Source organism: Aythya ferina, assembly GCF_964211825.1.
Source record: "Aythya ferina genome assembly, chromosome: 16".
Lineage (NCBI taxonomy): Eukaryota > Metazoa > Chordata > Aves > Anseriformes > Anatidae > Aythya > Aythya ferina.
In genome coordinates this window covers 7,651,026-7,665,769 of record NC_140315.1, presented here as the reverse complement: position 1 = coordinate 7,665,769, position 14,744 = coordinate 7,651,026, and the positions used below count along the sequence as shown (strand labels likewise).

At 36.0% G+C, this 14,744-nt stretch overlaps 1 protein-coding gene across 5 annotated transcripts in view; it reads right to left on the bottom strand.

The window, feature by feature from the left end:
- The window catches only part of LOC311445542 (uncharacterized protein), a 260,556-nt gene that overhangs the window by 46,831 nt on the left and 198,981 nt on the right, over positions 1–14,744 (bottom strand). Inside the window, exon 3 of one of the 5 annotated variants that reach the window (XR_014698497.1) lies at positions 3,182–3,277. The exons of the other annotated variants lie outside the window; for them this stretch is intronic. The gene's annotated coding sequence lies outside the window, so the exon portion shown is untranslated. The remainder of the gene's footprint in view (positions 1–3,181; positions 3,278–14,744) is intronic. 5 annotated transcript variants of the gene reach the window in all.

Here is a 14,744-nt window from a genome sequence, read left to right as displayed (position 1 = left end):
TTGGCCAGTCCAGAACAGTAACGGATGAAGGCATTAGAGAATAGTCTTGGGTCAAGAATTATTATTGCTAGAGGCCTCCAAAATCTAGTTATGGGTTTCAGCAAACCCTGTGGGCTCTTATGATAATGCTTTTCTACAGTATTATTGTTATATGGCATTAAATCAGTCAGATTCATGAGCAACAAGAGGTCAATGTCTGATTGAAATTCATAAGGTCAAAAAGGAAACTAAAAATCAATTTATAAGATATGAAGATTTAGGTTCAAACTATATCCATGAGCAATAAAATTTCACATCCATAAATGTAAGAAATCAGTTATTAAACTTGAGGGGGGGAAGAAGACTTATTAAGTTTTACACACACATAAGGCAGCTAACACATAATTTTATCAGACATTACTGAAATCCTATGTGTAATATAAGAGATGATGGGCTAAAATGCTAAATGGTTTAGCACTAAATTATTAAGTGATGTATCCCTAAGGTATTAAAAAGATAAGAAATGCAGAGCAGGTGTCTCTCCCACCAACTCTTGATCACTAGTTTAAGTGCATATTGATAACAAATGCACTTTAGAGGCAAAATAGTATTAGTAATATTTTTGCTGTATGAAAGCCTCATGTCAGGATGACTAAAAGCTTCTACCTGACAAAGAAGTGTTCGTATATATATATAATATATATATATATAAAATCACATTAAACGTTAGCTCCCGGTAGAACAGAAATGAAACTCCAAAGCATTGGAGTCAGTTTGATACTTAACACACAAGTAAATAATGTAGGTGGAATAACAACTATACCACATTGAGAACGAGAATTATAGGAAGCACTCTTATCTGTTTTGAAATGAAAATGCATTTTTATTAAAATTACAGATTAATGCAGATTTGTATAAGACAAAGGGTATGAAAACGTAATAATACAGACAACTTTGTTTATCGTAGGTCTAGCCAGTGCATGTCAGGAGAACTCTTTTCCTCTTTGCTGTTAATTTCCTAAAATGGTCTCACCTTTGCATCAGCTCTCTTTCATCAAAGCAAAAAGCAGTGTAGTGGTAATGCTCTCTGCAGTGCTAAAAGCCCCTCCTGCTTAAACATTTGGGGCAGGATATGTGCATGTTTCTTAGGAGCACATAAAATTGATATTTTAGCCTCTTGCTATATCCTGTCCCAAAAGCAAAGTAAAAAAAGCCAAACACTGAACTTCAAGATCATGCTCATTTTCCCCGAACAACTCAATTCTCTCATGTCCCTCCAGGCTTGGTCCCACCAGCTGTTTCCATACTTGCTGGCTCTGGTTTAATGGGATCCACAGAGCAAAGCAACTCTTGCCCTGCACTTTCAGGCATACGTAGGAGTGTGTTCACCTCTGGTGAGTAGGGAGCCTGTCTCTCTGCCTCAATTTAGCAGTCTCCAGCTTGTACATGTTGGGTAACTTGGGTAAAACAATATCTTATATTTCATTAGTATCACCTTCATCTTCTGCTCTTTAGCTTTACTTTTTCCTGTCCAGCTTTATTTTTCTCCTGTCCAGATCTCCAAACCCTGTTAGTAAACCACAGATAGAAGCTGCACAGGCTGACACAATGGCATGTACAGCAGAATTGATACTATTTAAAAATGGTGTATGGGGCTTGAGGAGAAGCTGGCATTTGTCCAGGCAGGTTGAATTTCACAGCAAAATCTTTCCAGACTGGTCATTAAGTCAGGCCCTACAGCCTAAGTCAGAACCCAAAGTCTGTAACAGAATGAAGTCTTTGCCTTCATTTCACCGGATTTCAAAGTAGGTCCAAATCTAGTTCCCAACTGAATTCAGAATTCCTCCTGATGGGTTTGATACTGATAATTATTACAGTGGTCCCACTCCAGGTATAACGTAAGATACACAGAATTTGAAGATCTGCTTTAAAATAGGGGGAATTAAAAATATAAATTAATACTTTTTTTTTTTTTCTTTTAATACTTTGTTTTTGATTAGTCTTTTCAAGTTGGAGATGAACATTTATATTTCTAAGCTTTGCTCTAAGGCTGGGAATGCTAATAATTACTCCTGAAAGATAAAAATATGAAACTCTTGGATAATAATGTGGCTGTAGGGATTTGATGAATCCTCGTGGGACTACCCAAATCGCAAGAGCAGTCAGCATTATGTCATAGGATGGGGCTACAAGATATGTTCAGAATAATCATGTAAAATTAAAGCAGATAACAATTTTAGTGGTATTTCCTTTTTTTATTTTTATTTTTATTTTTTTGCACATAAGCAAACTGCCATTGCTTAGGATTTGCTAATATAAACAATAACAACAAAAATCTGGATTTACAATGAAAAAGAATATATTTATGCTTGTTTATAAGGATTTATTTTAGAAAAAATACATAATGCTCTTATGATTTTTATATTAGCAACATTTTAATATAGAAAAGTTTAAATTATATTGCCCAAAATTATAAATCATTATGTAAAATGATATATTGTATGGCTAAACACTACTATAAAATGAAATAAAGATCTATTAATGCAGTAAACCTACTTAATAAAAGTTGCTTTCATATTCAAAACCAAAATATTAAAGCATGCTCCATATCTGGAAGTCAAAAGTGAAAGAATAAATTAACTAAGGTTAAGAACCTTGTAGCAGCTGACTAACAAAGCTCTAGGGCATTATAAAATTTCATGCTCTTGTAATAAAAAGGATAAAGAATTGGCTAGAAGACCACTAAAAGTTAAAATAAATGAACATAAAGTAGATGAAAAAGCTTGACACGACTGAGACCACAAATGTGTAAAGACCAAAGACACAGTTTTAAGCCATTAGAGGACTGAATTAAATGCAAAATGAATCCTAGTAGTAAATTAATAGAAAATTACAAAGGTAAATGAGCTCTGTTTCAGTCACAGAAAACTTTTTTTTTTTTTATTTTATTATCATTTTTCTTTCAGTACTTGAAAACATAAAAGTGTGAGGAGTTAAATTCTGGCACTTACCCAAAACAGAAACAATTCCTAATATTTCTGCATATAGAAAAATCATGTTTTATAGAAAAGAGAGAAGCATGATCTCACAAGACATTTTCTACTTAAGAAAAGGTGGGAGTAATTTAGCATTTAAATCTTTTCAGAAAAATGATTTTATGCAGCATATTAAAGAAAAGTTTTATATCTAAGCTCAGTCCTACCTTCTTTTATGTAAACCTTCAAAGGAGATGATGAAAAAGATGAAAATTTTCAGACTTGTTTCGTTAACATCATTATTTCTTAATCACTGGTTAAGACTGAGAAAGGAAGATTGTAAAAACAGGAGTTACAAAGTGCTGAAGAGCAATGTGTCTAAAGCAAAGAAACAATGTTTTCCGCTCAAACTGCAAGGCAGCCACAATCTGTAATGTTTGCAAGTTCAAATGTAATCAAAACATGCATGCAAATAAACCTCTGGTGTTGATATATTCTTTGTTCACTAACATAAGAAGTGTTTGCATCTCTGACCACTTTTGGATTTGGAAAACTATCACTGAAGCAAAAATTGGCAAACACTTGCCTAGTGTCCACACAGCAGGTGGGTATGGACACAGTCTGACTCCCAGGTTAAAAGGAAAACTTGTGATCTCATTTGGAGAACATCATTGCTTTGCACCACAAGATGCCCAAAGATGGTTTCATAGATGAAGCTGGATCCCTTTGATCTGAGTACAGCGCCTAGAAATCTTCCTGCTCTTTATTCTAGTGGGGTATTGTAAACCCAGTCAAAAGCCTTTTAAAAGTAAGATCCTTTGTCTGAGTAGGTTCTGGTTTGAGCTCTGCAATCCAATGTGTTATTAAGAGTGCAATTAATCACTGCAGGTGTAATTCATCTCTCTGCAAATGTCTATTAAAAGACCTTCTGTGTAAACTGAGTCTCACTTTATGTTTTGAAAAGGTCCCTGTGACATATGACCAAGTTACCTCTATCATACTAAGCTACAGCCAGATGTAAGACACTGTGTTTATCGTCTTAAAAATACATTCCCCACCATGGACCTCAAAATAAACAAACTGCAAGTGTTTTTCTAAAATGACGAACATGCTAGTTTATACTGACAGCACGAGTGATTGGAAATAAAAAATTTATGTGTGGTGTATGTCTGTCTCTTTACGAGCCTAAGTACAGAGGGCTTTTAGGGCTCTCAGTAAAACTTCTGGACTTTGGTTTAAGCTGCTTATTTTGAGAAACTGTCTTCTTCCAAGCCATATTTTTTGGATTTTTGTTTTGGCCACTGATATTCTTTGTGGGTATTTTACTCCATGAAGATTATCAGTACGTTGTCATCCAACAGATTATTTAACAAATGAAAAACAGTCAGCCCAACTAAGACAATAACTTATGTAATCAAGATATTTGCTGTGACTTATGATTTACTGCAGAATATCTGTCAGGCTTTACATTTCTCTGTGGAAAAAAAATCACAGTTTAATAAACAAATATTTGCAGGATGTGGGCTAGGGCCATGTGAGCTAACAGATGAACGCCCTGTTCGAAGCTCAGCCCTTGCTAGGAGAGCTCCCACTGGCTGCCCCACAATAAGCATCGCACTGTTCAAGACTTGGTGTAACTCCAAGATTCATAGCAATGTCATCTTCACAATAACCTACTTTTTGGTTTTGGAGGAAAAACCCTAAAACCTTTAACGAACAAAGAGTTTTCACAGTAATACAGTTTGCTTTACTGGATACAAGAGAAGTAGTGGATTAGGAGGCCTGGACTGTGGCACATTGCTCAACGTGCTGTAGCTGACAGTAACCATTATTTAACTTAATGGATTTACCTACAGGAATGACAGAATGACAGCAAGGCCCTCCTCAGTTTACTTCATTACTTTTCTCCTCGTGCCTTTATAGAGCTGTAAAATAGCTTTCTTGAGTACATGTGAAGGTCCATCCTAACGGGAAGGCTGGGTCAGCCATGGCTGTGAATATGTTGCTGGACACCATGAGAAATGCTAACAGAGCTGCAGCCAGCTCTAAAATATAGCTGTTCACTCCTTGGCAAGGAGAGGTCTAGAAGCACAGGCCAAAGGTATGAATACTCGTAGCCACCAATGGTAAAGTGATGCAACCTGACTAGATTTTGTGACAGCTACACTAATGTATGACAGAGGATCTAATTCTGTGGTTAGTTTTGGCCGAAGTGGCAGACTTTAAACTTTGGTAAGTTTAAAAGGAGTAAATTAAATTCTTTTGAAATTAAAGAGCTAGTTAAAGAAGTTGAATCGCAACAACACTGGTAATTATGGACTCCTATACAGGCTTTCAAATTTTTTGCAAGAGTACCATCACTTCTCTTCATTAACAAACTGTCCTGTTCCTTTTTCTAGACCAGGGCTAGCACATCAATCTGACCATTTCTAATGAGATATAGGATAATACTGCATGGACCAGACTTGCTTGTCAGCCACTGCCTGATGGGTTTAAAGTCAGAAACGATCCTTCATTAATTAACCTTCACTTTCTATGTAGATTCACTCATTGAGATGCAGGTAATTAAACCAAGGTCATTTCAAGGACCAACCGAGGAAAAACAGCAATGCAAAAATGGTGTGGTTGTTTTGATAGAGGGCTTTCAGTGTACTTATTTCAGTATAATAGTTACACAAGGTTGGCCTTTTTGGAAAAAAGAAAACCATCCTCTTTTTTAATGTGCTACCCCAAGGCTAAGGAGGCTTTGGACCTGAATTATAGACTTCACATGGCTTTCAGGGTAGATTAGGAAAAGAAAATATCAGTAAACTAATGAAAATTAAAGATAAAGAAGTAAAATATGTGGAACAAAGGCAGACAGAAACTTATCTGAAGATCTTGACAGTGACTGAAACATCCCTGCAAATAGACTTTAAATCTTGCATCTCAATTTAAAGTAATATTCAACAATTAAAAAAGAACTATTTCAGTTAGAAAACTGTGTGTAAAAAATAGAAGTGTAATTTGTCTTAGTGTTCAGACTCACTTCACTGACTTTTAACCCTTACAAATACAATGGTGTAAAGCTACTGAGAGATATGTAATGCAAGCAGCTGCTCATTCACAGGTAGGAGACTCCAATTACGAAACCACTGTAGCTTGGGGATATAACAGTAGAATTTTTGCAGCTCTTCCAAATTAGCTCTTACACCAGTCCAAGACATGTGAAGTTCCAAACTTTGATCACTGTTGAGAGCAAAATGAATATATTGAACCTGCAAATAGCCTTTAGCTCTTTCCAAGTGGTTCCCTTATAATTTGAGTGCTAGATTAAAGTTGTATGTTATAGATTTTAATAACTATCTTCCATTTGGTTTCCTGAGTACCACTTGCTGTGGATTATATGACCTACTCACCAGCATGTCCCATTATGAGCACTTAACCTTGAAAGTTGTAAAGACAGAACATTTAATCTGTTAAACACAGTCAGAATCAGAAGGTTATATAATTACAGGTAATTTGGCATAGCACTTCTAATACTTTCCAATTATTAAAATAAATTTCACTGTGGATTTTCTTCTCATGAAATGGAAAAGAAATAATAAATAGGGAGGAACTGTGCATTTAAGAATACAAATATCTGTTAAAATGAATACATAAATTTATTCCAATGAAGGCCTTCTGTAATCATTGGTATAGTAAACTTTTACAAGCATGGATATGCAAACAATGTAAGTTTGTGTTAAAGGTTATGCAGGAATACCAGGAGTAGATTATAAGAATGAATTTGAAATTCTTTTTCCATGAGTATTCCTGATAGATACACGTTATGAGGTATTCATACAGACATTTATCCACATACTAATCACAGCTTGTATTTCAGTATCTGAGTGCAGAACAGACGTAGAAAAAAAAAAGAAGAGCATTCAAAAAATTCTACAGCCGTGCAAATAGAAAATTATTTTCATTATGACATTAAAAACTAGTAAAAGTTTAATTGTAAATATTGTCATATATTGGCCTAGAATCAGACTTAAGGAGGTGATCAATCCTGGTAACTTGGTGTTTTATAACCTATAAACTAAAGTTTTATGCAACATTTTAAAAATGGCAATAAAAAGTGAGATTATAAATTAGATTCCAAAATCTGAGTGTCTGATTATCTCAGCTTAAATGTTAATGAATGAATGAACCAACAACATGCACCAAAAATGATGAAACCATACCGTGGCTGAAACCATACCGTGTGCTACCCTTGAACATGCTTAAGACAAAACAGTTTAAGGCAGTGGTATTAGATGACGCCACAGGGACTTCCATTTTAATCCTCAAAACCAAACCCTTATTTTTTAAATGGGTTTGGTGAGAAAAATGCATTTCGGATATGCACACAGAGTTACTGATGTTCCAGCACACAATGGGCATGAACTCCATTATACTTACTGGTTTGCACATGAGTACTGGATATGCACGGTTGTGAAATAGTCACATGCTGTTAGATCTGTGTTTGGCATGCACACTTCATGTGAATTAAAAGGACTGTAGAAGTGAGCAATTAGAATGGCATTTCATTTGGAAATTTGAATTTTCACCATCAACAACATTCTTCCCAGGAAGGCAACACTGTCAAAATGTTTTGCTTATGCAAAGCTCTAAAAGGAAAAAAAAAAAATCAAACAACAACCCCAAACTTAAAATATGAAGTCAGCTGAACCTGAATGGAGCTCCAATTACAATCTTTTTTTTTTTTTTTTTTTTTTTTTTAAGCTTTTGTGAAAGTGTTTGAGCTTAATTAGGTTAAGCTATTTCAAAGCGTGCCCAGTTGTTGTAATTTGTTTATGATACAGAGTTGCTCTTTGATCATGAATGTTCATTTTTACAGAAACCCTGTTATCAGTCTTAGGATAAGAAATGAACAGTGTTTGTGGTAAGAAAATTTAGAAAAATTTAAGACTCTCAGAAAATAGCTGTCTTATTAATAAAAGAAAGACATGACTTCATTTAGATTATGATGGTAGTAGGGTAAACAAATTATATTTTAAGAAAGGAAAGGGAAACTGAAGTATGTTTTTTTATGCACCCTACCTAAGATCTGGTAGCCTTTGGTCTTTAATAACCTGATAACTAGTCTCAGTTTGAATTTGGCCAGTCCTTGGGTAAAGCACCTGTAATAGCCATTCATAACTTAGAAATCCTTCCATTCATTGTTCTGCAAAAAAAAACCAAAGCACTCTCCCCCCTTGAAATTGTCATTAGATTCTGATATTTTTAAATGATTTTACTAGAATGGTTAAAAGGTACAATATAGAGTAACTGTCCCTAAGATGATACTCTCGGACTCTTCATTTTTGAAGAACAAACCTGAGCCATTACTGGAATTGGGTAATAAGCACATACTCACATGCTCAGACCATCTTTATTTAAAAACATGAATCTGGGTTAGAGGCTTTAGGCTGGCTTTTTCAGTTTCTCTCTCATTTACTTTTTTTTTTTTTTTTTAGTTTAAATCTTTTACGTGGTAAGATGGGTGCATTAGCTGCACAGTTTTCTAGCTGAAGATCATCCAAAATACATGAATACATCCTGGCCTTTGGGAAGGGCTGTATTCACAGAGCATTTAAATGAGGTTTTTCAGATATTGCATGAAGATATTTTTGCACTCATAGGGGAATAATGCAGATCTTTCTAAGGTTCTCTGTACTAGAAAAGCTATCTCTCTCTGGAACATGCTACAGAATGGATAAGTGCTTCAAATGCCAAAAAAAAAAAAAAAAAGAAAAAAAAAAGAGAGAGATAGAGACAGAGAAATAGAGAGTTTAAAGACCATACTTTAAAACTGTTCATCCTTTTTGAATGCAACTGATAAAGTGAGTTGTCTATATATTCTTACACATCCAAGGATGCCACGACTGGTCATCTGTTTGTGATCTCACCTGATTTATGTACATATTAGTCAGTGATGCAAATTAGACATACAATGTTTATAGATTTTTAAATGTAGTTCTTACTGACATCTTCCAAAACAAAACTAATGTTGTTGAAGAGCCATATGAAAAAATTTGCAAAAATTTTCTCTTTGTCAATGACATCTTGAAGAAGCAGCCAAGAATCTTGTATCATTAGTAAAGCCAATCAGCTAATTCCTAGTAAACAACTAAGCAAATGAGCTCTCTTCTCTTCTCTTCAGTCTCTTCTCTTGTTCATAATTAACTTTGAATTACTTTATTTTTTTTCAGCTTTATTCTGTATCCAACTTTTATTTTGAATTATGACCAAATATGCAAAGGTATTTTGTCAACAGGAGCTGGGCAAAAAAAAGCTGCTCAGCGGCTTTTTCAAAAACCGTTAAGAACCTCCTAAGTTTTATCTACTTCTAATTTTTGGTTTTCATGGTGGACAAATACCTATTTGTAACTGATCTTTGCTGTTTTGAACACAGATGGCTTACTTACCCTGAGTGGACTCAAATCACCTGGTATTTTTGCTTCAATTAGACTGCATTTGGTTATTATATCCATACTTAAGGTTTTAAAAATCTGCTTTCCATAAATGCTCTGCAACATTCCCTTAAAAATTGCTTTTTCAGTTAACATTTCTGCCCATATATCAGTCACTGGAATATTCAGAGAAAGCAAATATGAAAGGGGTGTGAACACAGCTGAAGGCTATTCAATGTTTTATTCAAGGGAGTTTTTACGGAAAATATTTTGAGATATTTGCTTAGTTCTAATCATTACCATGGGACACCCTGGAAATTCAATAGTAACAGAAGTGCCAAAACTTGAAAGCAATTAAGTATGTTTGAAGAAAGAAATTTTCATTTTATGTTTGTGTTGAAATTTTGGTGCAGGAAGGAGGCAGCCCAGCTGAGCCAAATTCCACAATTCTCTCAGCCTGCAGCAGTTTGGAAGGCCATAGATCTAACCTAAGCTGTATGAGACCCTCTGTGACTACAGGGAGCTTTTGTTTTTTGTCAATATTTTTGCCAGGAACTTGGCTATTGCTGAATTCCAGGCAGAGGCAGGCTGTTTACATTTCCTGTGAAATACTGCAGGCAACAAAGGTGTGTTGGGATAGAGGTCCTGTTGGAAAAGCACCACGATTTAGTTTTGTCTACATCCGGCAGAACAGTATAGTGGAGCAACATCTGAGCTGATGCTGAAGTAGCTCAAGTACCAAGAAGAAAATAGCCAATAAAGTTGTCCTGGACAAATTAGCCCAAGCACAGTGTCCCTCCACAGGAGGTCAGGCACCTTCAGGACATGCAGGTTTTGCAAGTTTCTGGTGACCTATAAGGTACTGAACCTATGCAGACCTTATTTTCCATTTTAATGGGAGTCAAGGAAGCTGATCAGATCACAAAGGCACTCAATAACATGATGAATGGCACCTTCAGCAGACTACTAAAAACTTTCCATGGTGCTAGGGCTTCACTGTACCTTTCTTTATTGTATATTAGCAGCCAGAGATGCTGCGTGCACTGAAATGTGAGAAGGATTTTCATGCTTGTAAGAGTTCAGCATCAACCTATAGTTGAGCATTAGCACTCCTCTTTACATTCAAAGGGCTCTTTGTCTGGGCTGCATATTCAAAGAGATAACAACAATGAGAATTCATGGAAATTCAGTGCCTCTTCCCCTCTGATAAAGCACACGATAATAAAGACATTACTTCTGATTCATATTTGGTCAAATTTTGGAAGAAGAAAATATGAAGGCATTTCATAAATTAGGATGGATAGATGAACTTTTGTAGCATAAAAGAATGCCAAGGAACCATACAGACAATTTTTTTTTCTTCAGAATTCAGCAGTTAGCAGCTATTCAATTACTGCTTCAAGATAAAGCACGAATACAACAGCTACTTTACACTATACTTCATATTTTACTTTCTCATGAATATAGAATTGTATTGCTGATCACACAAGCATCACACATCTGAGTCCTAATATCCATAGCCTCAAAAAAACCCTGATGCCACAGAAAATATACATATATTTAATCATGTTTCAATTGTCTGAATAGTCAGAGAACTGTTGAATCTCCTGACTGCTAGAGACTTTCATTAAGAAAAAAAGAAAAAAAGAAAAAAAAAAGGAGGCAATTATCTGATATACATTTTGGGAGCTTGTTTATGGGGTACAAAAAGATCTTGGCAGATTTTGTTAAATATGATCAGCTAACTCATGCAAGCCTAACTGAAAACCACGGATCCATGTATTCTTAGAGCCAATCAACATAGTATTTAGGTGACAAGGAACATTTGTTAACTGTTCTGACATCTTCCCTTGGCTTTATAAGTTGTGATTTATGTTCACAATGTTCTTTGCAAATACGAGCCACAGTATTTTTTTTCATATTTTGTACGTGTGCTAGCATGCTTTGTTTGTAGGTGATTGGTTGGCTCTGGCCATAGGTATCGAATTCAAAAAACCTTCTAATTTCTGGGAGTGTTCTGAGTCCCGTGACGTGAGCACTAACAAAAACCTCAGTGTTTGTCAAGTTCCTATCACCTTCATCGTAGCCAGTCTCCTAGCACAGCTGAGATTTCCATGACTATTAATAACAGTTGCTCAGAAGTGTCTAATGAAGCAGAAAACCATCCTACAAAACCAGCAAAACGACTCGTGGCACACCTTCATTGGCAGCTGGATTTGAATGGTCGTTGGAGATTAAAAAGACTGGCTTGCTCAGAGGTGACTGCTCCAGACAAGGAGGTTAAGGGATATTGGCACTAGGGGCAGGGTAGCACAAGAAGTGCTTGTACGTTACTGCCTGTGTAGTGGCTGTTTTCTGAGAAAAGGAGACATGTCCGTTGCTTTTATAGTTCTGCCATTTGTGTGTAATAGAGGTTTCAACAGAGTTTGAACACCTGGACTTGGATGTGGCATAAAAACACATTGTTTCCTCTAGGTGTGGGACCTTTACCAGTCAGTAAAGCATTGTAATGTGGGTATTCGTGAGACATACCCTCCAGGCTCTGTCGGGGTTATTATTTCAAAAAATAACAGTTGGATAACAAAGAATAACTGTCTCACATTAATAACAGACAGTACCATAGAACATGATACATGGGCAGAAAATATGAAATCAACATAAAACCTACTTCATATTTCTCAATATATGCTTGGTCCCAATTCTACCATCAGTTGGAGGGTACAATGACTTTACACATTGTAATTGAGGGCATAATTGAACCAATTTTCTATAATCTTCTATACATTCCCCAAACAAATCCTGAGCTACCCCTGAAACGCATTCACATTAAATGTCTCTAGGCTCCACTTTTATCATAGATATTTTCATTCCACTGTTTAGTTTACAGTGGTGGTGTTAGGAAATGTTAGAAATGTTAATATTTCATTATAATGAGATACATGCAACTTTTTTGTTCTTGCAATGTCAACTTGAAGTTATGAAAACCTGAAATTTTGTAATAAGAAAAAAAATCAAAGAAAAAAAGAAACAAAAAAAGGCGTGAGATAAGGAACTAATCTCCTACACATTGTTCCAGAGAAGAAAAGCATATCTCTTTTTTGCATTCTAAATACACATTTTAGATATTTAGATGGTGAAGTCAACAAGGTGCTTCAGCACATGCCTGAATCATGGCCTAGTCAGCTCACTCTGTGACATAAAATAATGTTTGATAATTTGCACAATGCTTGAAAGATAGCTAGTGATTTGTTATCCGTAAATCCAATGAACTTTTGACATATCCTGTTGCCTGGGTGAGGCAAGACATCCATTCAGTTACTAATGGGGGAAAGTTGAGGCATAGTATGATTTGTTTTACTGATGTAAATGTCGCACAGAGCTATATTTTGTGAATGGATGATAGATCTAATGAAAGCACTATCCCTTAGCCACAATGCTGAAGTATTTTATCCTGAGTGAATTGCTATAAGGAAACATTCTGAGGTGTTTAGGTACTCAAAAACACAGGTAGGAGCCAATAAAAATCCTTTTAAGCAACCACTAACTCAGTTATGCACTAATATTTTAAAAATCTGGTTGGTCAACTCTTTGAAGATAGTAGAAGCCAATCCTTTTTTCCTCCAATACTAAAAAAATGGTATATTCTGAAAATGCTGAATCATAGAATCATACAAGACACAAGCAAACGAAACTTTGGATTTTATTTTATTATTTATTTATTTATTTATTTTTTGGTGTGGAGAAGATTCAAATTGTAAATTTATATAATTATAATTTAGCCTGGAAATCTGGCATTTTCAGTGAGGTGTCAGTTGCTAAGGTTTCTCATGTCAGCCTGGAATTTTGGTTACAGGAGGAATGAGTAACTGTCTCTGAGTAGCTAGTGCCCTTGTGACTGTGGGATGGTAAGACAGCCAATATCTCAGCCTTATCTATATTATTCAACCAAAGAATATGCAACTTAATCATGGTGGGCTTCAAATTTCAAGTAGAAATAAAATACTTCTATTACAGAAAATGATTAGATACTCATATTGCAGCAAAACATAAAAGAATTTACCTTTCTGGATTTATAGCTGAAGAAAGAGAACAGAAGAAAGAAAAAAAATGTAGAAGAGAAGGATCTGAAAAAAGCAAAAAGCCACAACATTTATAGGTAAATCCCTTTCTTACTTCTGATAAAATACAAGGCTAATCTCAGTGTGGCAACTCCTTTCCCTAGGGCAGGCTGTATCTGAGAGGAACCACTGCAGTCACAAGCTCTGAAGTCATGCAGAGGCTTGAAATATTCAGTGATGCCATACTTTGTGACTGTGGCACACAATATTAGCCAAAGGGCTGGGCACACAAGGCACATACATTAGATAATGTTATTCAGAGCCTAACCAGGACTTCATGTGGAACAGGCTCATAAACGGCAGCTGGGAACAGGCACACGCAGACACTTCTGGCTGTAAGGCAATTTCACTTTCATACCTTAGCTTGTCACTAGTATTAGGAAACTAGTATTCAGGAAAAATAACAGCAGCCTAACCCAAACTTAAACATAGCTGTTACAAAATGCAAAACCAAACCAATGCAAAACCAAGCTGTATGGAAGAGAGTAGGATGATTTTCTTTGTCAGCAGCACCTGCATCTACCAGAAGGGTACTAACATTAACTATCCTCATGGCCAGATTGAGGATACGTAATCTAAATCATCTGGAAGAGGAACATTACCTAACAAAGGGGTTGGAATCACTCCCCTTTGATCCGGTTTCAAGCAAACCTTCCAATAAATGTGAGGGCTGTCTCTGCACGCCTGCAGTCCAGCTCACACAACCTCTCCTCAGAGAGCTGTTGCTGATGTAGCTTACAAAGAGACATTTACAAGACATCTGAGTTACAAGAGCATTGCATTCAACTTCCAGCGTATGTGAACCTCCAGTCCTACAGCCCAGGACATCCATCAATATCTTGAACCTCTTCCTCTGCATGTGTACACCCAGCCAGCTGAGCAAGAGATGTATAAACAGCAAACGTTTTCAGAGATTCAAGAGAGGCTGTCTGGATGGTCTAAAGTCTGGTTTCTATCCTGACTCCAGAAAAGGCATTATTGAAATAATCCTTGAGATGACCCCAGTTGTCAAAAATCTAATAGGATTTGTAAAGTGCTTTAGGATCATTCTAGAGGAAAGGTGCTGTAGAAATGTAAGGTACTATTATTACTATAATAAGACAGGCTCCCCATGTCCCTTGGCGATAATGCAGCTCACTGGTAGGGATAAACTATGGAGCCAACGTGAACCAGATTATTGCCTCATAAAATGGGACACCTGCCCTATTATCCCTTAAATAATAAGTACATAAAACAAATTTGACTGTAATAAT